The sequence below is a fragment of the Sminthopsis crassicaudata genome, chromosome 1 (assembly GCF_048593235.1).
Source record: "Sminthopsis crassicaudata isolate SCR6 chromosome 1, ASM4859323v1, whole genome shotgun sequence".
NCBI classification, from domain to species: Eukaryota; Metazoa; Chordata; class Mammalia; order Dasyuromorphia; family Dasyuridae; genus Sminthopsis; species Sminthopsis crassicaudata.
Window position 1 is genome coordinate 46,995,206 of NC_133617.1, and position 26,231 is coordinate 47,021,436.

The window sequence follows — 26,231 nt, forward strand, 5'->3', positions numbered from 1 at the left end:
AACAAACAAACAAAAAAAAAACACCTTAGGTTTTAACGAGCAAGCAAGTTGTCCCAGGACCACAGATATCTGGACATCTGTGATTACATTCATTGAAGTGGAAGTTAAAACCCTCCCTAATAAGTAGTCAGATAGAAAAATTGGGACTTACCCAAGGACTTACAGGTGATAATAACAGATGGTGTGAATTCAAGCCCAGGTCCCAGATTCACAGAATCACAGAGAATTGAGAATTAAAAGGGACCTCAGCTGCTACCTGGTCCAACCCATGCCCAAAGGAATCCTCTCTCATATATCCAACAAGTAGTTGTTCTGCCACTGCTTGAAACCCTCCAAGGAAGGGGAATCCATCCACTCTCAGAGCAGCTCATTTCATTTTGGAATTGTTGGGAAGTTTTTCCTGTCTTTGAATCTAAAATGATTTCATTGCAAAGCCCACAAATTGCTCCAGATTCAATGCTCTTTCTACCTCACTGTGAGCAACCACTCCATTCTGCTCCTGTGCTTGCTTTAGGGAGACATTTGTTTCTGCCAGCTGGCTTGGTGGTCTGTAGTACACAGACACAATATACTCCTCTCCTTTTATCCTTCCACACTTCCCTATTCTGGTTCATGGATTTCCAGAGATATTTGGTCTCTTCTGATACCCTACGGAACAGAACTACACTCTCTACTGAGATGAAAACCCTCATTTGCTTCCATCCCTTGGTCTCTCATTCCTATCCAACCCTGCCTTTCCCTTCTTTAGTCCATAGCCTCCACTACTCCTTCATCATTTGCCAAACACCCTTTGTTGTAAACCTTTTTACATTTTTCCATGTTCTGTCATTGAAACCCAAAGAAACTCTCTCCCTATTATCCCCATCCATCTGATCCTTCTCTCCACCCTCTCAACAAACTAAACCAATAGGAAAAGGCATGTTCCTTCCTCTGTGATGAATTTCCTGGAATTTCCTTCTGCCACCATCACTACTCAACAATTTTTCCCCCTTTGAAACTTGTAACCTTAAGCAGTATCATATGTGATGTTTATATCAGTCATCCAAAACTCTGGGCAGCTCGGTGGTTCAATGGGTCAAAACCTGAGTTTGAATCCTATATTACCTAGCTGTATGTCCCTGGGCAAGTCACTTAACATCTCAGCCTCAGTTTCCTAATAATAGCACTTCTCTCAGAAGGTTGTTGTAAGGATCACAGGAGAAACCTTAAAGCACTATATAAATGTCAGGAATTATTCATTTCTACTAGTCCTGAGATCACTTAAACTCCTTTCTTAAGGAAGTCAGTATGTGGCTCGTAAGCTTTTGCCTCAGCCACCTCCTGCTCCTTGTATTTAGGAGACATTAATATGCAAATTGATGATCCCTTGAAGACCCTGCCCTCCCACTACATCTTCCATAACCTCCCTCTTCATGTCAGCCACCCACTGAGATGATCATTCCTAAGGCTTAAAGATGCCACCTTTTCCCCTGAACTCTGAAATTCCCCTGTCTAATCACAACCTCCTATGAGTCTGTCTCTCCCTCTCCCACCTATTCTACAAGATAATGGAGACCTCCACATCCTCAGTTTCCCCACAGTCCCTTCACTCTCCTCTAGTTTTATTTGTCCCTCACTACAGGATTATTGTAAGGATTAAATGAGGTAATATTTGTGGAAAAAAAAGATCATATAAAATATATATTTTATATAAATATAACTTGTATATAAATGTTATACATATGTATATGTGTGTATATACATTTATGTATACATACATATATGTCTCTGTGTGTATATACATATGTATATATATATATTTAAAATCTAGCTCTTATTATTCTACTTTTCAATTTCTTGCCCCCTTGCCCTGGCACCACTCATACTTTGCTCCAAATCCTGGGTTACCTCTGCTGTTCTATTATGCTTTTCCTCCACAAGATTATATTATATATACATAAAATTATATATTTTTATTATATATTATATATTAATAAACCTTCTCAGCAAAGGTCTTATCTCTTGCTTTTCTGAGAACCCAATGCCCACCCCCAAGTGTTCATTTTCCCTTCCTTCTTCCATCAATACTTTCCCCCCCTCCCCTGTTCTCTCCTTCTTTGCTCTGGTGTTGGAAAAGAGATGACCATTTTCCAAGCCAAAATCAGCCCTCTTTTTTGTTATTCAGTCCTGTCCAACTTTTCATGACCTCATTTGGGGGTTTTCTTGGCAAAGATACTGCAGTGGTTTTCCATTTCCTTCTCCAGCTCATTTTATAGATAAGGACTTGAGACAGACAGGGTTAAGGGACTTGTCCAGGGTCACCCAATAAGTATCTGAGGCTAAATTTGAACTCATTAAAATGACTCTTCCTAATTTCAAGACCAGTACTCTATCTACTTTGCCACCCAGCTGCCCTCAACTTGTATCCTACATCCCATCTCCTTCCTTTTACCCCAGACATTGCCCCTCCAATCATCTCTCCCTTTTAATTGGCTTTTTTCCCAATGTCTATATAAACACTCCCCTGTCTCCAAAGCCTTAAAAAAACAAACAAACCTTAATTTGACCCAATCATCCCTTCCAGCTCTCATTCTATCCCACTTTTCCCTTTCATTGCCAAGCTTCTAGAACAAGATGTCTATAGTTCCTGTTTAGGCTTCCCCTACTACTCACTTTCTCCACCTCTCCTTACAGTCTTGCTTCCAAATCCTACTGAACCTCCAGAGTTATTAATCAACTGCTAAGTCCAATGGTCCTTTTTCAGACCTCATCCCTGCATGTTGTTGACCATCTCCTCCTCTTTTACCTTCCCTGGTACTACTCTCACTTAGTTCTGTTCTTACCTCTTTGAGAGTTTCTCAGTCTTCTTTGCTAAATAATTATCCATTTTTTTTCTGTCATTTGAGCCCAGATATTCTTCATGACTCCTCCTTGAAAATTTTTCAGTAGCCCTCTATTGTCTTTGGAATAAGATACAAATTCCTATCCTGGCATTCAATGATCCAACATGCTTTTCCATCCCTATTTCAAAATAATCTCTTTCACACACTTTGTTTTGTAGCCAAATTAGGCTACATCTAGCACCAGCCTGATACATAATAAATACTTGATTGTTCCATCTCCCATCTCCTCATGTCTGGAATACAATCTCTGCTTTTCCACCTCTCAGAATCCTTATTTTCCATCTAGTATATTTGTTGTTATTCAATTTTTTAGTAGCACCTGTCTCTTCATGACTTCATCTGGTGTTTTCTTAACAAAGATACTACAGTGTTTTTCCTTTTCCAGTGTATTTACAGTTGAGGAAACTGAGGAAAATAGGATTAAGTGACTTATTCAGGGTCACTTAGCCAGTAAGTATCTGAGGGCAGATTTGAACTGAGGAAGATGAGTCTTCCAGACATCATACTTGGTACTCTGTCTATTGTGTTACATATATGCCCATAACTGGTGCTTAATAAATACTGATTGATTTGTTGAATCATTCAAGGCTCAGCTTGGGTATCACCTGCTGTGGGAATCTCTTCCTTCTCAAATTATCTTCTTTAGGGTGAATGAGTGAATCTACTCCCATCAGAATTAGCTCCAAGAGGAAATAACAGATGACCTTTTTACTTCTCTGTATTCCTGTTGTCACCTCTGGTAGAATGTAAGCTTCTTAAAGACAAGGATCATTTCTTTTTCTTCTCTATAGCCTCAGCGCTTAGCATAGGACAACGTATATAAATAATGCTTAATAAAAGCTTGTTGGGTTGAGCTAGGCTATTCCCGATCACCAAAGATCTTCAAGAAGTAGCTAAAGGAGCATTTGTTGGAGATATTGGAAGGTGGATCCTTGCTTGTGGTAGCAATTGATCAGACTCTCTCCATTCCTTTCAACCCTGAGATTATAAGCTTCTTTCACCATTTGGACTGCTCAGGGGCCCATACCTCAGGAGTAGGACAAAAGGAGACCCAACAACTGAGGAAGACTGACCAGCAACTCTAGAACGCAGGTGTCCCAGTTAGTGAAAGAAGGAGAAAAGAGAACCAGGCATCTGTAATAACTGCGAACAGGACAGATTGAGAGAATCAGAGATGGGAGAAGCTTAGCGAAAACACATCCAAATAGGAATGGCAGGTGTTGATTTAACAACCAGCTCTTCACTTTTAAGTTTAGTCTGCATTTTTAACATTTCCCCGTGCACTTTTTTTGTTTTAGTTTTTGCAGGCAACTGGGGTTAAGTGACTTGCTTAGGGTCACACTGCTAGGAAATGTTAGTGCCTGAAGCTGAATCTGAACTCAGGTTCTACTGATTCCAGGGCCATTGCTCTATCCACTGTACCATCTAGCTGCCCCCATTCACTTTTTAAAATCCAGATAATTAAAGAGATTAAAAAAAAAAATCAAGGCCTGACATAGTATTTGAGGGCTTTGGAGGGATAAATGCTTACAATGAAAAATCTAACAATTGGTCTCACAAGCTAATAGCAGCTGACTCTAGCATACCCTTCATCCAATCCTTCAGTGTCTTGAAACCAGGTGAATAGAATGTACATCCTTGAGGATGAGCATCATTTAATTTTTGCCTTTGTATCCAAAATACAGAAGCTTTTCCTAGACTCCTACCTGCTAGTGCTTACTCTGTCTCTCCACCTCTCAAAACTCCCCACACCAAAATTACCTTGTATTATTTTGGACAGAGTCAAGGAGATATAGTGAATAGAAAAGCCCAACCTTAAAGTCATGAAGAGCTGAGTTCAAATCCTGTCTGTTACTCTTGTTACTTACCATCTCAATTCTCTGAGTCCTTGCCAGTCAATCAATGAGCATTTATTAAGTGTCTACTATGTTCCAATCACTATGCTAAGCCCTGGGAATACAAAGGTAAAAGTTTTTGCCTTGGAGAAGATCACAATCTAATGAGGGAAACAACATGCAAATAATTATGTACAAACAGGCTATAGGATAAATTGAAAATAATCAATGAAGGATGGGCCTTATCTCTGAGGAAAAGAGGAAAAGCTTTTGTAAGGAAGGTAAGATTTTCGATGGGACTAAAAGGAAGCCAGGGAAACAAGGAAGCAGATATGAAGAACCATTCCAGGCAGAATATACCCAAAGGCAGGAGATGGCATGTCTTGGTTGTGAACCAGCAGGGAGACAAGTGTAAAAAAGATTGAAGATGGAAAGGGACCAGATGTACCACACAGAGAATTTTATGTTTGGTCCAGAAGTTTAATAAGTAAGGGGATGACATTGTCAGACCTGCACTGTAGAGCAATCACTTTATCAACTGAGTGAAGGATAGACTGGAGTTGAAAGAGATTTGTTATCTTAATCATTGACTCTAGGTTACTCTCTAAAGACTATTGCAGAGAAGGCACTGGCCTAAATTGGTAGGAGTCAGGAACTCCTTGCACCAATAAAATCATAATTGATAAAGTCAAAAAGAGATAGCTCAAGATATAAATAAATGACAGGAAATTCCTGTCTTAGGAGAGGTTAATGGAGATAACTTGAGACAAATAATTAATAGACTTTTAGAAATTCTTGTCTTATTTACAAATCTCTCCAAAACCTCTTGGATGTTTTATGACTCTGATTTTGTATAAAAAGAATTTCTAAAATTGTATTCCTCGCACTCAGTATCCTTGCCTTGTGCCCGCCAACTGTCGTCCCCTTGCCAGGCAGTTTGGCCTTTCTAGAGGCCAAATGTCTGTCTATCCCTTTACTATCAATAAAGACTTTGTTTTAACACAGAATTGAGTAGCAAATTCATTCACTAAACAGGACCCACCCTTTGGTTACTTTGGGGAAGGAGAGAAAGGTAATCACACCACCAGAAAAGGAGCTCATCCATCCCAGCTTAAAGTCTCAGTTTCTCCTCATCAATAATCACTATTATCCTCTCTGGATTTTGTATATATTTTCTTATTGTTCACTCATTCCATATGAGGTTTTCTTAGCAAAAATACTGGAAGCCCCTCTTTTTGTGGTAGCAAAGAATTGGAAAATGAATAGATGCCCATCAATTAGGGAAAGGCTGAATAAGTTGTAGTATATGAAAATAATGAAATATTATTGTTCTATTAAAAAAATGATGAACAAACTGATTTCAGAAAGGCCTGGAGAGATTTACATGAACTTATGCTGAATGAAATAAGCAGAACCAGGAAAACACACAGTAATGTTAGCTGAAAAGAATTAGATCGATGCAATTGTGCAAGGTGGTACAGAGAGGGAAGCTATGTTTGTCAGTCCCTGAGACTGAAAAAAGATTGGTCCCCAAGCAGGGAAGGAAGGAGCCTTGGTCCAGACCTCAGACTGATCCCAAAGTTGATGCCTCATAAAAAGAAGGGACAACCAGAAAAAAAAGGCAGAATCTAGGGCTATCACCAGTATTGGCTTCTGGAAGTAAATTTAATAGATGATTATTGTATTAGGGTTTTCAGATCATTAGAAGGGTTACAAAAAAAGAGGTCATTGGATCATAGATTTGTATCTGAAAGGGACCTTGGAGAATTTCTAGTCCAATTCCCCTGTTTTAAAGATGAAGAAGCAAAGGTCCAGAGGGTTTAAGCCCAGAGAAATTTACCCAATGTCATACAGTAAGAAGTGACCAAACCAGGATTCAGACTTAAGCCCTTGCCCAAATCTAGCATACTCTCCACTATATTAACACTCCCTCAGTCAAAGAACTAAGAAACCTAAGAGAAGGGTCATAAAATCAGAGGAGTCCAAACTGAAGACGTGGTGGAAGTGTGCTGGACTTGGAGACAAAGGAAAAGAGGATTTAAATATTGTCCTAACAAGTAAATGGCTAGATGGCTTAGTGGATAGAGTACTAGACTTGGAGTGAGAAAAACTTGAGTTTAAATCTGGCCTTAGATAGTAGCTGTTTGACCCTGGGCAAGTCACTTAGTCCTGTTTGTCTTGATCCACTGGAAAAGGAAAAGGCAAACCACTACAGTATTTTTGTCAAGAAAACCCTATGGACAACATTGGCATGATGTGGTTCAAGGCATCACAAAGAGTCATACAATATTGAACAACAACTGATAATTAATCACTATATAATAATAGTCAAATTATTTTACCTCTCTGAGCCTCAGTCTCCTCATCTGTAAAGTGGGAATGATAATACCTGCAATATCTATCTTGTAGGGTGGTTGCAGACATAAATAAGATTATATAAAAGGTTCCAGGGAAGTAGAACCAAGGCGGTGATGTAAAGACAAAGACTTGCCTGAACTCTCCCTCAAAACTTTACAAATACCTTTAAATAATGACTCTAAATAAATTCTATAGCTGCAGAGACCACAAAATAATAGAGTGAAACAATTTTCCAGCTTAAGACAACTTGGAAGATTGGCAGAAAAAGGATGAGAGAGAGGAATACAATCCAGCGCAGACCTTGCCAGTGCAGACTGGCCCAGCAAAACAGGATCCAAGGTGACTGAATTAATGACAGCAGTGGTGGTTTCTAGCTCAGTCCAAGGACAGTAGAGGAATCACGCAACAAGTCAGAAATTTACAGGCATCCCTTTGCTGGCACCAGGGACAGGACTCTGTTGCATTGCCTATATTTGGATCTGGATTGCAGTCCTAGAGCTTAGCATCAGAAGCACTAGCAAAGCAGAGCTCATGGCCATAAGGCAGCAGGGATTCTGGTGGTCCCTCACTTGTGGTCACTCAGAGACCAGTGCACAACACAGAAAAATAATAAACACATTTTCCCGTAGATCATACCACCTTGGAAAAATCAACAACTTACATGTCTCCAAAATTATTCATGAAAACAGCCACACCAAAAACTCTGAAGCTTGAAACAGTGCCCTCCACTTGGGAAGCAGAGCCCCATTTTAGCATATGCTTAAAAGTCAAGAAATAGGCTGAGCAAAAAAATAGAAAAAAATTCCAACTGAAGAACTTTGGGACAAGGAAAACCAAAACATGCACTTAGAAGAAGACAACAAAATCAAAATCCCTGCATCCAAAGCCTCGGGGGGAAAAATGAATTGGTCTCAGGCCATGAAAAAGCTCAAAGGGTATTTTAAAAATCAGGTAAGAAAAGTATAGGAAAAATTGGAAAAGAAATGAGAGTGATGTATGAAAATCATTTTTTTTAAAAAGTCAATAGTTTGCTAAAGAAGGCATACACACACACACACACACACACACACACACACACACACTCACAAACATACACAACCCTTAAAAAACAGAATGAGCCAAATAGTAAGAGAGGCACAAAAATCCAATGAAAAGAAGAATGCCTTGAAAAACAGAATTGGCCAAATGGAAAAAGACATATAAAAATCCACTGAAGAGAACTCCTTAAATAATAAAACTGACCAAATGGAAAAGGAGGCACAAAAACTCTCTGAAGAAAATAATTCCTTAAAAATTAAAATCGGGTAAGTAGAAGCTAATGACTTTATGGGATATCAAGAAACAATCAAAAGAATAAAAAATAGAAGACAACGTGAAATATTTTCTTGATCTAGCTCTTGCAATACATGTCTCAATTTCATTATCAATGTGGACATCCCTGGAAAGTATACTGCCAAGGTAAGAGAACTTATTCACAACATTCAAGACTTCACCATTTCTGTAACTAATGGTTGGTACTGGCTGATGGAGGAACTGTGTTTTCTTGGTGTTAACTGTTAGGCCAAAATTAGCACAAGCATCAGAGTGTGGAGAGGATCGATATTGATTACCAAACTGAAGTTCTGCAGAGCCGTTGTGCTGATCTCATTGTTGTATGCCTGTGAAACATAGCCAGCATTCAAATGCCATGCCAAGAAAGTGAATCTCTTTCATTTAAATTATCTTAGGAAGATTCTGAAGATTACCTGTCAGGATAAGATACCAGACAATGAGGTCCTTTCTCAAACTAAACTGCCAAGAATTCAAACTCTGCTGCAGAGAACACAACTCTGTTAGGCTGGCCACATTGTTCAAATGCCAAATGTACGCTTGCCAAAGTAATTATTTTATGGAGAACTTAACACAGGGAAAGAGCTCACAAGGTGGTCAGGAAAAGTGATACAAGGAACTCTCAAGGTCTCTCTTAAGAACTTTAGACTGGAGAAGGAGAAGGAGAGGGAGAGGGAGAAACAAATAGAGAGAGAGAGAGAGGTATCTGGTGTCTCACCAATTAAAAGGTAACCTCCTTGATGAAAAAGGAGTGTTTTGTATTTTGCATGCCCAGTTTTTATCTTTTTATCCTGTGATAGCTATGTCTATCCAAGGATAGAATTAAAACCACTTGTTTATTTTTTAGTGCTACTACCTTAACTAGATAAAAAAAAAAAATACTTTTTAAATGGAATCAACCAGGAACTGAAGAACAGGGCCTGTACACCTTCAAATCAAAGTCGAATCACGAGACACTGGTTCATATCCAAAGCAATTTACAATAAAAGAAACTGCTATCTTAGAACAATTTCCGATTTTCAGTACAATTTATTCATTGAATTCTCAGGGATATTTTAGGATATTTGTAATATGGAGATTTGTCTATTATAATACAAAAGATAAAGAGCTTCTGATATATAATTTGGGTTACTCTTTCCAGGTATTTAATAGTTATTAACCAGAAATTCACAGTGAAATGTTAAGAAACTTCTACAATTTTTTTTTCCATAATCTGTCTCCACCTCCCAGAAACTGGGCTCTAGTAATTGAGCTTTTCCCTCATCTTATTCTCAGCCAGGACTCCAGGCAGTTCTTGGCCATTACATTCCCACCCTCATCCCTCTTTCCTTTTCCAGTTTTTTCTTTATGTGTTGTCTTCCCTCATTAGAATATAGTTTCCTTCAAGACAGGCTAGGTACTATCTTACTTGCTTGTATTTGTATCCCCAGCACTTAGCACCTGGTACCTGGTAATTCAGTAATATATGTGTACTTTCATTCCAATTACCGACCCAACTGGGTCTGTCTATTTGTCTGTCTCTGTCTCCTTCTTCTCTATCCCTCTTCCCCTCTCCTTCTATCTCTCTATCATCTACATAATCAAGTTGTTAATATAATTTTTCATGGATGTTACCCATAGAGAGCCCTTTGATTCTCCTCTTAGATCTTAGCCCTTTCATAAGCTCCATCCAATCAATACTGGCCACATTTGATAAATATGGTGATATATACTTATTGTCTGCCTCTACTACTATTCTATAAAATGATATTTGTTTACATCAATCAATTAAGTACTGACTATGTGTCAAGCACTGTGTTAAGTCCTGGTAATACACAAAGAAGCAAGAGACAGTTCCTATCTTCAAGGAACTTACAATTTAACATATTTTCCTTAAGAAATTCTACACATTTTTAACCTACTTATGTACTCTGAGAATATCACTCCTTTTCTTCTTTTTATATTAGCATTATTAGGGGGAGGAAGAGGAAGAAGAGAAGGAGGAAATAAGGAATGCAAAGGCCTTTTCCAGAGGCTAAGAACAGACCTAGGGACTCAGGATAAAACATTGCTTAGAGTGAGGAGGGATTATTTCTGGTTTAAATCCATCTTCCTCCAGGCAATGGATTATGAAAACACTATTCAATACTTGCTGTCTAAGGAAAGAGGGAGAATAAAGGGAGGGAGAAAATTTTGGAACACAAGGTTTTGCAATGGTGGATGTTAAAAATTAGCTATGCATATATTTTGAAAATAAAAAGCCAAAAAAAGGAATAAAAATTAAAAAAAAAAAACAATATCCAATGTCCTCCTCAGTTTTTAGTGTGATATTCCAGCAGGTCCCCAGTGTAAACCATTAGAACCATCATTCTTACCCCTGCATGCTCACATGAGATGTTATGAATATCATCATTGACATCAGGCATTGCTTCTTCCCCCCAATAATCTATAATAATCATCATTATAATCATTAATTGGTCTAGCCTATACTTTACACCCCTAAAGGGGTCATCTTAGCACAGGGAAATTACTTACTTACTGGTGTCTAGACTGGAGCAGAACTGACAAAGAGTGGTAGGGGGAGAGTTTCCAGGTCCCACAAAGAGAAATGGTCCTAAAGGTAGAGCTGAAAAATGAGAAACCCATTCAAACATGGTCCTGTCTAGATCCTAATGTCCCAACCCACCCATTCCTACTGTTCTTTCAAACCCCAGCTTAATGGTACCCTCCCCCTGATCTAGCCCAGGTCTCACCCCATCCCTCAATTCCTTAGTCTGAACATTCAGTTTATTATCTCTTTCCTCCATCCTAACTCTGACTATATCCTAAACTCCCAGATCTAACTTACTTTTGAAACCTCAATGTGACTGCCTATAGAACCTTAGTCTAATAATATTCTATCCCCTCCATCTGACTACTTGAGATTCTCCATACCCTTGTCCCCCCCTCAATCTGTCTTCCCTATCTTCCCAAAATGACCATGCCAAAGCATCCCAGCCTGACCAGGCCCTAAACCTCCCCATTTGAATATGCTCCAATCTCCAATTTTATTATCTCTTTGATTCCCTAGTCTGACCATCCTTGTATCCCCAATCTCTCTCCCAATCTCCCATCCCAGGCTGACCATCTCCCACATCTCAGCCCTCTAGCCTGGCTATCCCTGAAATATCTCTGACCATTCCCTGACAGTGCTACTTAGCCAACACAAAGAGCTAAAAAAATGCCTGACCCAGCATTCTAACACCCTAGATTGGGGGATTCTGGGCCCTGGCAAAGACAGCCTTCCTTCCCCAAAACATCCTTTAGTGACTATGTTTCTTTCTTTCTCTTTCATAACTGGGGACCACAAGGCTGAGTGCCTCAAGGCAGAGGCACTTGAATTATGGGAAGAGGGAGTCCCTACCATGGGAAAATATGAGTTTCCTAACTCTCAGAGCCTCCCTACCCATATCAGTCTAGGACAGCAACCAGGACTGGGGATTTGAAAGGAAAAAGCTCACCTCTGAAGGTTCCGAGGCTCTAGGCCCAAAGAATGAGGCTTCCTTGCCTCCCTCAGCCTTTTTCAGTCCTTTGGAGGGCCAAGTTCCATGGAGGGAAAGAGCTGCCTGTGCCGGGGCCTAGGGGGTGCGAAGGTGGTCAGGGGACAGGGTCCAGGCCCAGCCACCAGTGCCCCAGCTACCACTCTCTGTCAACGAATCTGCTTGTTGACTAGTTTCTTTGAAATGTGACCTATTTCCTTGATACAAAGACAGGAAAGAAAATGCTACAGAAAGAGAAAACCACCCACCCATATGTGAAGGGAGCAACCAAGACTTTGAAGTTTGCGTCAGAGTCACAAAGTGCTGTGTATGGGGGAAAATCTGCATGCAGGGGGCAGGCAGAGTTTCTGGGCCCAGACCCAGACAGAGGTTGCCTTATTCTCCCTCTCAGAAGGCCATTTACCACATGATTCCTAGGATCCTACATCTGAAACTGAAGTGACTGGTCCAAGACGACCACAAAGGGTCAGCTGTACTCTAAAACAAGCATTGGGAAGTTCCTTTGTGTGTGTGGCTCCCTTAGCAATCAATCTGCTGAACCCTCTAGAACCTTCTCAAAATCATGTTTATAAATGCATAGAACAAAAAAGTAGGATAACCAAGGAAACTGATTATACTGAAGCACAGTTCTAAAACTGTTTTTACAAAGCCAAGTCTACAGAGCTCAGATTAAGAACCCTTGCTTAGAATAGTATTATTTATACTATATCATGATGATGGGAGTGAACTCTGTATGACCTGAGTGAACTCTGTAAAAGTCTTGTAAAATCACAATTTAATCTGCAAAAACCCAGACTCCAAATAATTTCACATTCTCTCAAGAGGGAGATAATCTATACCATTCAAGGGGCAAATCAAACTCCTATTGATCTCTGGGAAGTCACAGTCACAGGAAAGACCTTATATTCAACTGAGAAATGGTGGTCTGATTCTCAAAACTCCTCCCTTAAAGTAAGTCTTCTGCACATCTTTTCTTTGCAGATTTTCTCCATTGAGAAAATAGGCCTGTCAAGGGAAAGCCACTTAGTGAAAAATAAAACCTACTTTTGTCACAGCCTCTGGGGTTAGGGGCTCCCTGCTTCTCTGAGCAAAAGGAATGGCACTCAGTCCCACACCTCATCAATTATATCACACTATCTGCTTTAGGAAGGGTGAGAGCTCAATTATGGCTTATGTGGGCCCCAAGTCATCCCTCCTTCCTCCATGATTACATTCATAACCAAAGGAAAGGGGGGGGTCCCCAGAACTTGTGGTAGGACAAAAGACCACTAGCAGGCCAAGATTCCAGCCTTCCTCCAAGGAAGGTACATCTGTACCTCTCCAACCACTGCCTTCAGCTAGTTGGCTCCTAGTTGATCAAAACTTGACCAAACTCAAATCCACATCGGGTCTACAGTCACCAGTGCAGCTGGCTGAGCCCCTCTTTGGAGCAGAATATTAACGAGGAAATTTTCCAGCATTCCCTGGAGACATACTAGAGACCAGATTCTGAAGGGCCTTAGCACTGGGATCCCAACTCACCTTGGAATTACAGAATGTCAGGGTTGGAAGGAATATTAGGGTTCTTCCAATCTAACCCCTGTCCTTTCCTTTTTGTACCAAAGGAAACTGAAGAAGGCTAGAAAGAGGGAGGGAGCTCTTGCCCAAGGTTTCAGAGTAAGGTGGAGGAGATTCTGACTCAGGCCTAGGGCTCTCTCTACTATAGCTGCTACCTAAGAGTCTTCTTAGAGGTGATCTTAACCTGGGGTCTTAAATAGATTTCATGAGGTGTGCAAAAAAAATTTTTTTAATGACATGATCTTATTTTAACTAATTTCTAGCTGAAATTTAGCATTTCCTTCTGATGCGGTTTGAATGGTCGCAAATCAAGAGGTTAGTGGCAATAAGAGAGTTATTACAATATCCCCTTTAGATCGGCCACAGGTTTAAAAGTGAAAGAATTAACTTATTTCTGAATTATTAGTTGCAAAATGAAAGCTTATTGTTGGATAGAAATCAGTTTGCCAAGAGACTGGCTTCTATAGTGGCAGAGTTCTATTTGGAAATGGAGTTTTGGCACTGAGAGAATGCTCAATGGGCAGGGTCCTAGCAAAGTGCATGGGCCATCTGCAAAGAGCTTATCTCTAGGAAGCTGTTATATTGGGTATCTTGGTGGGGGCTGGGACAGCCTGAGCTGATCAGACCAGGATTTCTCAATTGAATGAGAATTTAGAATGTCTATGGAAGTTGATTTACCCCTGAATAATATGGGTTCGTCTCTAAACTCCTTGGAGCCAGGGAAATCCTGATCTCTGAGATCAGAAAAGGGGACACAATCTCTAAGAGTGATAATCTTAAAGGGAACACAATTTCATTTCCCACTCTCTTCACTTCAATTATTTGAAAACCTTATTTTGAGAAGGGGCCCATTTGTTTCTGCAGACTGATTGCCAGGGATTCCAGGACACAAAAACATTTAAGAACTCGTGTTCTAACAGGATCAAAGATTATTTACCTAAAAGGGCCCTTGGAAATCATCTATTACAATCCCCTCAATTTTAGAGAAAGAAACTGAAATTCCAAGAGATTGTAATAATACACAAAGAACAGATTAGAACCCATTTACCAGGAAAGGCTCTATCATCTCTTTAGTGGAACCATATGCCCCTAGGCCACATGGGTCACCCCCTCTTTACCCTGTCCCATATATAAATCTTTACCATTGCTAGAGCTGTTCCAGATTTTTTTGGGGGGGACAATTGGGGCTAAGTGACTTGCCCAAGATTACACAGCTAGGAAGTGTTAAGTGTCTGAGGCCAGATTTGAACTCAGGTCTTCCTGACTTCAGGGCCGGTGCTCTATCCACTTCACCAACTACCTGCCCCTGTTCCAGATTTTTCAAACTCTGATTAATGAGATCTAGATTTTGGGGTTCCCATTTGGTCAGGGAACCAAATGATGAGATTAGATTCAGGGAACCAAAATGATGAGATTAAGGTTCCTGGTGGTCAGGGAGTTAAATGATTAGGTTAGTGGCAGGTTTGGGGTTCAGGGAACCAAATGAAGTTTGGTTCCCCTAAATCCCCTTGGGATTCAGCGCCATGGATAGGGAGTTGTGGGAACCACCTTCTGATGGCACAGAGGTCTTTCATAAAAGAGTTTATGAACCTGAAAAGCTAGACTGATAAAAAGAAGGTTATTGTTGGCATTGAAGTCAGCCTTTGCTATGCATGAATAGAAAGGCTGAATCCTTAGTGGCAAGGCCCCACAGAGAAGTAAAGTTTCTAGTAGAGAAATCCCGACAGAGAGGTATAAAGTCTCATTAGGGAAATAGGTGAGAATAAAGAGAGGGTAATGCTGAAAGATAATATTCCAGCAGGCAGAGTGTGCTACTATGCCAGGAAGAGAGAGAGAGAGTTTCCTTGGCATGGTATATTAGGTCCTTTGCAAGGACTGAGCCCCAAGTTGCCATTTTTATAAGGAAATCTGAGACACTGCTCCCAGGCCCAGATGAGACTATTTACTGGAGTGGTTTTGAGCCAACATTAGGAGTAGAAAATCTTGAAATTGAATACTTCAACTAGTCCCATCAAGATAAACCACCTTATGGAAATCTTCAACATAAAGAAGAGCCAACTCACTTCCAGTTGATCAATGATGGACAGAGGTAGCTACACCCAGAGAAGAAACACTGGGAAGTGAATGTAAATTGTTAGCACTAATATCTGTCTGCCCAGGTTACATGTACCTTCGGAATCTAATGCTTATTGTGCAACAAGAAAATGATATTCACACACATGTATTGTATCTAGGTTATATTGTAACACATGTAAAATGTATGGGATTGCCTGTCATCGGGGGGAGGAAATAGGGGGGGGATAATTTGGAAAAATGAATACAAGGGATAATATTATAAAAAATATATATATAATAAAAAATTATTAATTTAAAAAAAAATTAGTCCTGCAGGACTTTGCCATTCTGTCTTCTTAGAAAAACTAACCTGTCAGGATACTTTGCCCACTAAGAAAGCTTTCTTCTTAGTGTAAATAAATTCTACAAATTCACATAGAAAAAAAAAAAAAAAAAAAAGATAAACCACTTTATCTTGGTTCCCTGGGGCGGATTTCCCAGAGGAGGATTCAGGGAGAATTTCTCCTTGAAGAAGTTTTCAGAGAGTTTTGGGGTCCCTTCGTCATGATGACCCAGTATGAACAAGCCTCACCTTCCTTTAATTCCCCTAATGTTGTTGCTGTATTTCAAACATTTTTCAGTTGTGTCCAAATATTCATGATCCCATCTGGGATTTTCTTAGCAAAGATATTGGTTTGCCATTTCCTTTTTCAGCTCATTTTACAGATGAGGAAACTGAAGCAAACAGAATTTCTGGTTCCTCACTGACACCATCACTTCAATTCAATTCATTAATTGAATTCTTTATTAAGAAGCTCAGTTTATGGGATTATATCCCAAAGAAATACTAAAGAGCGGAAAGAGACATATATGTGCCAAAATGTTTGTAGCAGCTCTTTTTGTTGTAGCTAGAAACTGGAAGATGAATGGATGTCCATCAGTTGGAGAATGGTTGGGTAAATTGTGGTATATGAAGGTTATGGAATATTATTGCTCTGTAAGAAATGACCAGCAGGAGGAATACAGAGAGGCCTGGAGAGACTTAGGTCAACTGATGCTGAGTGAAATGAGCAGAACCAGAAGATCACTGTATACTTCAACAACAATACTGTATGAGGATGTATTCTGATGGAAGTGGAAATCTTCAACATAAAGAAGATCCAACTCACTTCCAGTTGATCAATGATGGACAGAAATAACTATACCCAGAGAAGGAACACTGGGAAGCGAATGTAAATTGTTAGCACTAATATCTGTCTGCCCAGGTTGCATGTACCTTCGGATTCTAATGTTTATTGTGCAACAAGAAAATGATATTCACACACATGTATTGTACCTAGACTATATTGTAACACATGTAAAATGTATGGTATTGCCTGTCGTCGGGGGGAGGGAATAGAGGGAGGGGGGGCAATTTGGAAAAATGAATACAAGGGATAATATTATAAAATATATATATAATAAAAAAAAAAAAAAAAAGAAGAAGCTCAGTTTAATCAACAATTGCCATATACCGAGCACATAGCTTATATGGGTCACTGGGAATATAAAAATAAAATAATTAGGGGCAGCTAGGTGGCGCAGTGGATAGAGCACCAGCTCTGAAGTCAGGAGGACCTGAGTTCAAATCTGCCTTCAGAAACTTAACACTTCCTAGCTATGTGACCCTGGACAAGTTACTTAATGTAATGTGCTGTTGTCTCCAGAAGCTGCTGACCTCTCTCTGGAGGAAATCTGCTGTGTCAACTCAAATCTCTTGGAGAGCCGACTTCCCTTTCCCTTCCCCGCAGAGAGCAGCCTCAAGTCTGGTCCAGAAACAACTCCCTTTTTCCTCCAGAGCTGCCCTCTTTATTCTCCCAGAGAATGGGCGTGGGATAATGCAAGGGTTTCTGGGAAGAATTACTTCAACCAATGAACTTGCTCCTCCTAAGCATGCAAGCTCTTCCCCAGGAAAAGCCGGAACTAGAGAATTGTCAAGTACCGACTTAGCACTTAGTAAGAACTTAATATCTCATTATCTCATTAGCACTTAGTAAGAACCTAACATCTCCCCCTTTCTTTTGATTTAGAACATAGGGTGGTCATGACCTTGAAACATAAATCCATCAATATGGGAGGCATTACACATAATTATATAGATTACATAAACACATAGTAACATAGTAACATAATACATGCTAGAAATATGTAACAAATAACACGATCAAATAATCATAAATTGAGAATTTATAAATGTCCATAAGTCCATTGTCCATTAGTCTCATCTTGTGTTAGGAAATCCAATGATTCCTGCTGGTTTTTAAAATTCTTTAACAGTCTTCTTATTAGCCATGCTCTTTCAGTGTCAGATGTTTCTTAGATTTTCTCCTTTGTTTTGAGGTCTTTCTCTTTTTCTGTCTCTCTCCAATGGACAAGGCAAATACAACTCGTTGGCACCCATCTGATTCCTTCTCCATCTGAAGAAATACAAGCAAACTCTCTCCCCCAGGCAGTTAACCTATCTGGTCCCTTCCATTCACCACTTTCTGGGTCTCTCCACATCACCTGGCGATTATCTAAGAACAGTGGAGCCGCTCACACTGGACACTGCCCTTCTGATGGGTTATAAAACCTGTCTACCAGAGCCAGTGCATCTTTGTCAAAAATTAGAAAATTAATGGTATAGAGAACTAAATTTAGAAGTTCCCTAGGGCTACCTGTGGCTCCCCCTTTCTTTTGTTTTTGGAGGAGTGTCTTAATGTCTCTATTTCTTCTCTCTACTATTGCCTGACCTTGCAGATTAAAAGGTATTCCAGTAATGTGTAATATCTTATATTGTGCACAGAAGTGTGCAAAATGTTTAGAACTATATGCAGGTCCATTATCTGTTTTTATTTCTTGTGGGACACATCTTGTGGCGTCCCTGTTCAGGCGCCAAATTGCAATGGTCTGGTCTAGCTCCTCTGAAGGGCTCAGAATAAGTCCTTGTCAGGATAAGGAAAAGTCCTTGCCCCACGTTGGGCGCCAATATGTAATGTGCTATTGTCTCCAGAAGCTGCCAATCGCTCTCTGGGAGGAGAGCTGGGAGGAGAATTGTCAAGTACCAACTTAGCACTTAGTAAGAACTTAATATCTCATTATCTCATTAGCACTTAGTAAGAACCTAACATCTTAACTCCAATTGCTTCAGCAAAATAAATAAATGAATGAATAAATGAATGAGCGAACAAATAAATAAGTAAATAATCTGTGTCCTTTATGACTTATGATATGGGGCAGGATTAAGGGAGGGAAATGTTGTGATATGTGCAAAGAGAAATATGATTTTTTTAAATGATAAAAAAGTCTGTTCAATTTCAAATCAACAAACATCTATGAAGTTCTTTGTCTCATGATGAGAGGTCATGTGATCTGGTGAAAGAAGCTGGCCATGGAGTCAGCCCTGTCTCTGATACATACTAAATGTATGACTGAGGACAAGTCACTTAATCTCTTTGCCTTGGTTTCCTAGTCTGTAAAATGAAGAGACTGGATTCAAAGCTCTAAATCATGGTTCTATTAACTTATGGCACAGACCACATGGGTGACTCTGGGCCAGTCACATAAACTGTGACAACCCTGAAGTTTCCACCTCACACCCAGCAAACCAGCAAGAATGACAAAGATGGGAATAATCAAGATCAGAAAGATTGTGGAAAGATAGGAACATGCATTCTTGGTGGAGATGTTACATAGAACCAGTTTTAAAAGAAATCTCAAATTAAATTAATAAATTACTAAAATGTTCATATCTTTTGACTCAGAGATTCCAATAATAGGTCATTGACCCCCAAAGGTCATTGATTTTTAAAAATCCCTGTATATACAAATTATTTCTAGAACATATTAGGGTACATGGACATGATGAGACATTATGGATGTTATTAGACACTGACAATGTGATCCTGGATGAGTTATTTCATCTCTATCTGCCTTAGTTTCCTATCTGAAAAACTGGGATAACAATTACTCCTACCACCCAGAGTTGTCATGAGGATCAAATGAGATAGCCTTTGTAAAGCATTTGGCACAGTGCTTTCCACATAGTACTAAATAAATACTAAATAAATACATACTAAATAAATGTGAACTGTTATTTTTATGATTGTGATGGTGATGATGATGGATATCTTCCAAAGTTCAATTTGCTAGCTGTATGACCTTAGGCAAGTCAGTTGGTCATACAGCTAGCCTCAGTTTCCTCATCTGTAAAATGAGTTAGAGAAGGAAATAATAAGGAAATAACACTCCAGTACCTTTGCCAAGAAAACCCCAATGGGGTCAGGAAAGAGTCAGACTCAACTGAAAAACAACTGAACTGATGATGATAATGACTATGTGGTAAGAAGAGAGAAAGACGATGAATACATAAAAGTCTGGAGAGACTTACGTAAATTGATACAACAGAAGGAAAGTAGAGTTCCCCAAAAAAAGACTTGAGAAGACACCTTCTTTTATTCTTTTACAAAGAAAAGCAGTCTTTGCTTGCTGCTCATTACTTGGGTTTTCAATTTTTTTGGAATGTATTAATTGATTGATTTGCTGAATTTTTTTCTATTCTATTTCTTTTTTTAAAAAAAAAGTTCTTTGTTGTATAAGATGGAAAAGAGAGAATTGTTGTTGCAGTTGTTGTTATTATTTACTTGTATCCAACTTTTTGTACCCTCATTTGGGATTTTCCTGGCAAAGATATTGGAGTGGTTTGCCATTTCCTTCTCCAGTTCATTTTATAGATGAGGAAACTGAGGCAAACAGGGTGAAGTGATTTGCCCAAGATCACACAACTAGTAAGTGTCTGAGGCCAGGAAGTCAAGAACTGCACTCAGGAATTCACCACCTAGCTGCCCCTAATGTCTCCACTCAATTCAGAAGATGATGTCTTCCAAACTTCAACTCAGGAACTGTGCCACTTACCTGCCCAGGGAGAAGAATTCCCAGGGGGGGAATTTTAGGTGATGTAAAAACAAAGGAAAACAAAATTTTATTTAAAAAAACAAGTGAGATGCAGATCATCATTGGTAGAGGAAATTTTGAGTTTCTACACTGGGAATTCCCCCCTGATGAAGTCAGTTGCTATGGGAGGTGGAGTGGGATTTTACCCAAGAGTCTCTGTTAGGTACCCCTTTGAGAATGAAGGATGAATAACAGCAGCAGTAACAACAAGGAACACAAAAGACATACGTGAAAGTCCCTTTCCTCAGAGAACTTACATTCTATTGGAGAAAGTTGGGATGGAGATATATAACATGTACAGAACTAAATACAAGATTGTTTGAGGAAGGAGAAAGCAATAGCAATTTGGAGTAGTACAGAAGGCTTCCCACAAGAATCAGCACCTGAGCTGAGTCTTGAAGGAAAAAAAGAGATGTTCCAGAGATAGAGATGAAGGGGAAAGGGCAGCTAGGTGGCGAAGTGGATAGAGAACCAGCCCTAAAGTCAGGAGGACCTGAACTCAAATGTGACTTCAGATACTTAACCCTTCCTGGCTGTGTGACCCTGGGTAAGTCATTTAACCCCAATTGTCTCAGCAAAAAAAAAAGAGAGATGAAGAAGGAGTGAATTCCAGGCATGAGACTCAGAGGTAATCTGAGTGAAGGCATAGAGATGGAATGTTGGGTTTGAAGTACAGCTAATGATCCAATTTGGCTGGAATGTAGAGTGTGCACAGGGAAGAAAGGAACATTAAGAATGGGAAGGCAGGTTTGTGGAGGGCTTTAAATGCCAGGTTAAAAAACTTAAATTTTGGAGCCCCTGAAGATGTATGAGAAAGAAATCATCCAGCAGTAAGAGAAAGAGATGAAGGAAGGATGCAAGAGTTTTTGATGAAGAACATATGGGAAAGATACAATTATATAAATTAAAAGATCAATAAAAGTTAATCTCTAAGTAACAGAAATCATGTGAAGGTCCTACTGAAGAGTCAATGATATATACCTCCACCCTCATGGCACAGAGATAGGAAAACTACTAAGTTCTTGAATATGTTGTCAGAAAAGGATATTTCTACATAGGATATTTTATTTTGATAGTTTTTCTTTGCCACAAGAAAGAACTCTATTTAGGGGAGTAGAGTGATAAATGACCTGCACAAAAGCAAAATATATCAATAAATGAATTTTCTAAAATGTCATAGTAAAGCAAGATCCCAAAGGATATGATGAGCAGCAGTGGGGAAAGCATCAAAGGTAGGGAATGGAGGGAGTGAATGATAGAGCTAAACTGAGTGAAAAATGGGAGAGAAGGCAAGGTTAAGAAGTTTTCTGATGATAATGATAGACTGGAAAGTTCTGAGAAGAAAAATCACTGGTTTTAGCAATAAAGAGATTATGAGTTATCTTGGAGGGAGTGGTTTCCCTGAATGTGTAAGATTGGAATCCAGATTACCATGGGGTGAAAATGAGTGGGAGGTTTAGAAAGAGGCAACAAGTATAAACAGCTTTCTAGGTGTTTGTCAGTAAAAAAAGAAAGACATAGCTTAAGAAAAGGGCAGGGTCCAATGGAGTAGATTGAACCGTATTTGCAGGCACTGAGGAGGGGATAGGGAGAGGGGATATTTGAAGTTATTAGTTCTCAAATAAGTCATGGGATCAAGGTTCTAAGAGAAGAAAATAAAAGAGCAAAAAATAAGGGATCACATAGAATGATTTTGAGATGTGGAGGAAGGAAAAGGGGGAGCACATGAAGGTTATTTGACTTTCTCAATAAAACAATTATCTTGACACTCTACTGAGAAGGAGAACTATGTTCTGCTCTCTGACCATTCCTTGCTAGGGCTTTCCTTCTGTTAATTACTTCCTATTTACCCTGCATAGATCTTGCTTCGTATATGTTTGTTGCATGTTGTCTCCTCCATTAGATTGTAAACTCCTTAAGAGCAATGATTGTCTTTTGCTTATTTTTGTGTCCCCATCTATTATGCCAGAACCTAGAATATAGTAGTATTTAGTAAAATTTATTGATTGAAGGCACTTACAATGTTTAGCCTGAAAAAGAGCAGACTTGGAGAATATAAGACAACATAATAGTTGTCTTCAAATACTTGAAAGTTTCTCTCATGAAAAACTGTTTACACTTGTTCTGATGGGCCCTGGAAGGCTGAAAAAAGAATAATGAAGGGAAGTTAGAGATGCAGATTTAGGCTGGAGCTGAGGAAAAACTTCTTAAAAGAGCGACAAAAGTAGAATGAATGAACTGCCTTGGAAGCAGCAGGTCCCTTCTCAAAGGAGGCCTTTGATCCAAGTCTGGATGATCACACATTTAGGACATTGGAGAAGGATCCTCCTTCTGACATGGAATTAGACAAAATGATCTCTGGGATGTCTTCCAACTCTGAGATCCAAACAACTGGCCAAGAGTATGGGAGCTGGTACAATAGCTTCTCTTTGAAGGGCTGAAGAGGATGAGAGGGGAGCAGTCCCTTGACCTTTAGCATCCCAGGCAAAGATGAGAACATTAAGATTGGACAGCACCAGAAGCAGTTAATGATAGGGAATGAACTGACATCAGTAGTTCAAGCAGCTGGGAGATATTGAATTTGGCAAGGAGTCCTAGCCTGTAGGCAGCAACTCTGATAAGATTCAGGTAGACAAAGAAAAGGACAATGGTACCCTAGTTTTTGAGTCTTATCCAGCTTGGGGAAAGTTGTGAGAGCCTCTACTAGTTGCATGCAAGCACAAAATCAGCCATAGAGATCATAGATCAAGTGATGTTAGGGTCAAAGATAGGCTAAACCATCCTTATGAGTGGCTAAGGAAGGGAGTAATAAACCAGTTTAAGAGCTGAAGAAGTTGCTGAACTGGGAAGCCAATTTATTGCAAGAGACACCAATGTGTATTTTGAAGTAGGTTTGAAGAGGTTGAAACAGAGAAGGTTGGAGCAGCTAGTTGGTACAATGGTTAGAGCACCAGCCCTGAATTCAGGAGGATCTGTGAGTTCAAATCTGACCTCAGACGCTTAACACTTCCTAGCTGTGTGACCCTGGGCAAGTCACTTAACCCCAATTGCCTCCGGGAAAGAAAAAAAAAAAAAAAAAACAGAAAAGGTTGTGATATAGATACTGAACTCCCTGAGGGGGGGGGGGGGGGAAGGAAGAATATTCTTCCTCCTTATCTCTGCTTCTTGGAACCTCCTAAAAGTTTTCTAGGGTTAACTGAATTGCCACTTTCTTCAAGGGACCTATTTTTTCCCCCATCCTTATTCATCCCCTCCCTCAACTCCTCCTTGATCAGCTCCTTTCCCAGTGACTATGCTCCTCTGTTTATCATTCAGCTAAGGAAGAAGCATTTGTTAAGCACCTATTATATACTCATATATGAATGAGGTATATTATTCCTGCCTCTTTTTCATGTATATTCCACAGTCGAATGGGAATAATACACCTCATTGACATTTGAGCACATAATAGGTGCTTAACAAATGCTTGTTAGGTTGAGAGATGACTCTCACAACCATCTGGACTAGAGTGATATCAAGGGATGGGGGATGAAGCTCCAAAGTGGATGGGTGAGTTGCTGAGTAGTGAAAGACTTGGGAAGTGGCAGGAAAGAACAACCAGTTGACCAGCTCCTCCTCCTGCTCCTAAGGGATCATGATGGGGGAAAAAAGAATCGCTTACTTGATGCTAGAGAAGAAGGTTAAGGATTTTCTGCAGAATCAGACTTCCATTTCCAGAATATGGAAAGATGATAGGATTCTAACCAGAGCTGAAAGGAGCCTCAGAGATCATCTAGAACAATCCTCCTATTTTACAGATGAGGAAATCAAGGAAGTTAAGTGACTGTCTCAAAATAATGCAGGTTGTAAATGGTACAAAAGCAGAAGTAAAAGTGAGTTGGTTTACCTGGGTGGGTACCAGAAGACACATTGAAAGGAAAGGGCTGGGGGCAGCTAGGTGGCACAGTGGATAGAGTACCAGCCCTGAATTCAGGAGGACCCGAGTTCAAATGTGGTCTCAGACACTTAACTTCCTAGCTGTTTGCCCCTGGGCCAGTCACTGAACCCCAGCCTCAGAAAAAAAAAAAAAAAAAAAAAAGAAAGGGCAAAGATCCTGAAGGCTTGGATTGTTTCATATTTGTCTTTGTATGCTTGCTGCTTAACACACTTCACAGTCTGACTGGTAGCAAGTGCTTATTGATTAATTGGTTGACTGACAAAATAACAGAGGTCCAGAAAAGGAAACTATGTAAGTAATAGGTGGAGTAAGAGGATAATGCTGTTGACTTCAGCTATGGGCAACTTGGAATTGTAATAATTAGGAGAGCAGGAATTAAGAGTCAGTGGGTGCATTGACAGAGGAAAGTAACAGTTAACTGGGTCACTTTCCCTTCTGTGGAGGTGGGGTGGGGTGGGGTGGGGTAAGGATTGTTATCTGGCCTTGGAATAGCAGCATCTGCTTTGTCTTTCTCCAAACATAGGATGAGACTCAAGTGGAGGCAAAAGGGAAATTAAGTGAGCAGGAGGTACTTCAGCACTCACCTCACATGGAGAAAATTTCTCAGCCTCAAGTTAGCCTTTCTATGTGAGAGCCTAGTGATGAACAAAAGCTGCCAGTTCCCCCAACCCCCTGTATTCCTGGTACCTGATCCCTCCAAATCAATTCAGTAAACATCTTTTAAGAACCTCTTAATGCCAAGCACTGTACAAAGGGTTTGGGAATACAACAACAAAAATAGTACTTGCCCTCAAAGAGTTTACATTTTCCTGGAGCGATTCAATATGTTGTTCCACTCTCATGATCCCAGGACCATACTGTCCCTGGGATTCTCTTGGCAAAGATGCTGCAGTGACTCATCATTTTCTTCTCCAGGGGTTTCTCCAGTCACACAGTAAGTGTCTGAGCCTACATTTGAACTCAGGTCATCCCAACTCTTGGCCCGGCTTCCAATCCACAGAAGCCCCTAGTTATTGATCTATGGCTTTCTAATTCAGTATGCAGCCAGCAGTACTGTTTAGTGGCTATGGGAGTTGGACACCACTGGTCCAGAGCTTAAATGATTTATTTGCCCTACGTCACACACCTAGTAGGTTTCAGAGGCAGGATTTCAATACAGATTTTTTGACTTTTAGACCAGCTCTCCAGCTGCTGTGGAATACAGCTTCTTCAATACAAAGTAATTTCAGCAGAGGGAAGGAGAACCGCAGGAACTAGGGTGGGAGATTTCAAAATCATGAAAATCCTCAGGTAGGAAAAAGTGGAGATAAGGGAATTTAGGGATTTTAAGAAACAGAAGTAGAGGGAGCTTTGCAGACACAGGGCATTGGCTGGACCAAGACAGGAAGGCAGGAGATAGAATGTTTTAGGGATCTCCAGCCTAAAGCAAGAGCACAAAGCCCTCAATTGGGGTTGGAAACTAGGATGAATCCTGGATTTGGGATGAGGATTAGCACTGAAACTGGAGCTGGGATTAGCATTAGGATGGAGATTAGGTCTGGAGGCTGGATCTGAGGTTAGGATCAGACCCCAAATTGTTAGGATGAGACCTTTTTTAATCTCCTTCTTCCCCAGTAGCTAGCCCTTCTCCAGTCCCCAAAGAGCTTTTGTCTCTATTTCTTATCTGAGTACAGTTCCACTCCCCAGAACAGTAAACTCCTTGAGGGCAAGGGGGGTGGGGGGTGGGGAGTAGGGCAGTGGTATCTCCAGCAGGAGGCCTGGCACTCATTAGGAGGCCCTTGATAAAAGC

At 40.1% G+C, this 26,231-nt stretch overlaps 1 protein-coding gene across 5 annotated transcripts in view; it reads right to left on the bottom strand.

Annotated features, from left to right (window-relative positions):
• Positions 1 to 12,125, bottom strand: part of ZAP70 (zeta chain of T cell receptor associated protein kinase 70) — a 39,382-nt gene extending 27,257 nt beyond the window's left edge. For 3 of the 5 annotated variants that reach the window (XM_074301178.1, XM_074301140.1, XM_074301161.1), the window contains exons 1-2: positions 11,884 to 12,125; positions 10,923 to 11,009 (exon numbers count right to left, since the gene is read on the bottom strand). The gene's annotated coding sequence lies outside the window, so the exon portion shown is untranslated. Of the gene's footprint in view, positions 1 to 10,918; positions 11,010 to 11,883 lie in introns of all 5 variants that reach the window. The other 2 variants (XM_074301169.1, XM_074301151.1) reach the window with 1 other exon arrangement.
• Positions 12,126 to 26,231: the final 14,106 nt, after the last annotated feature.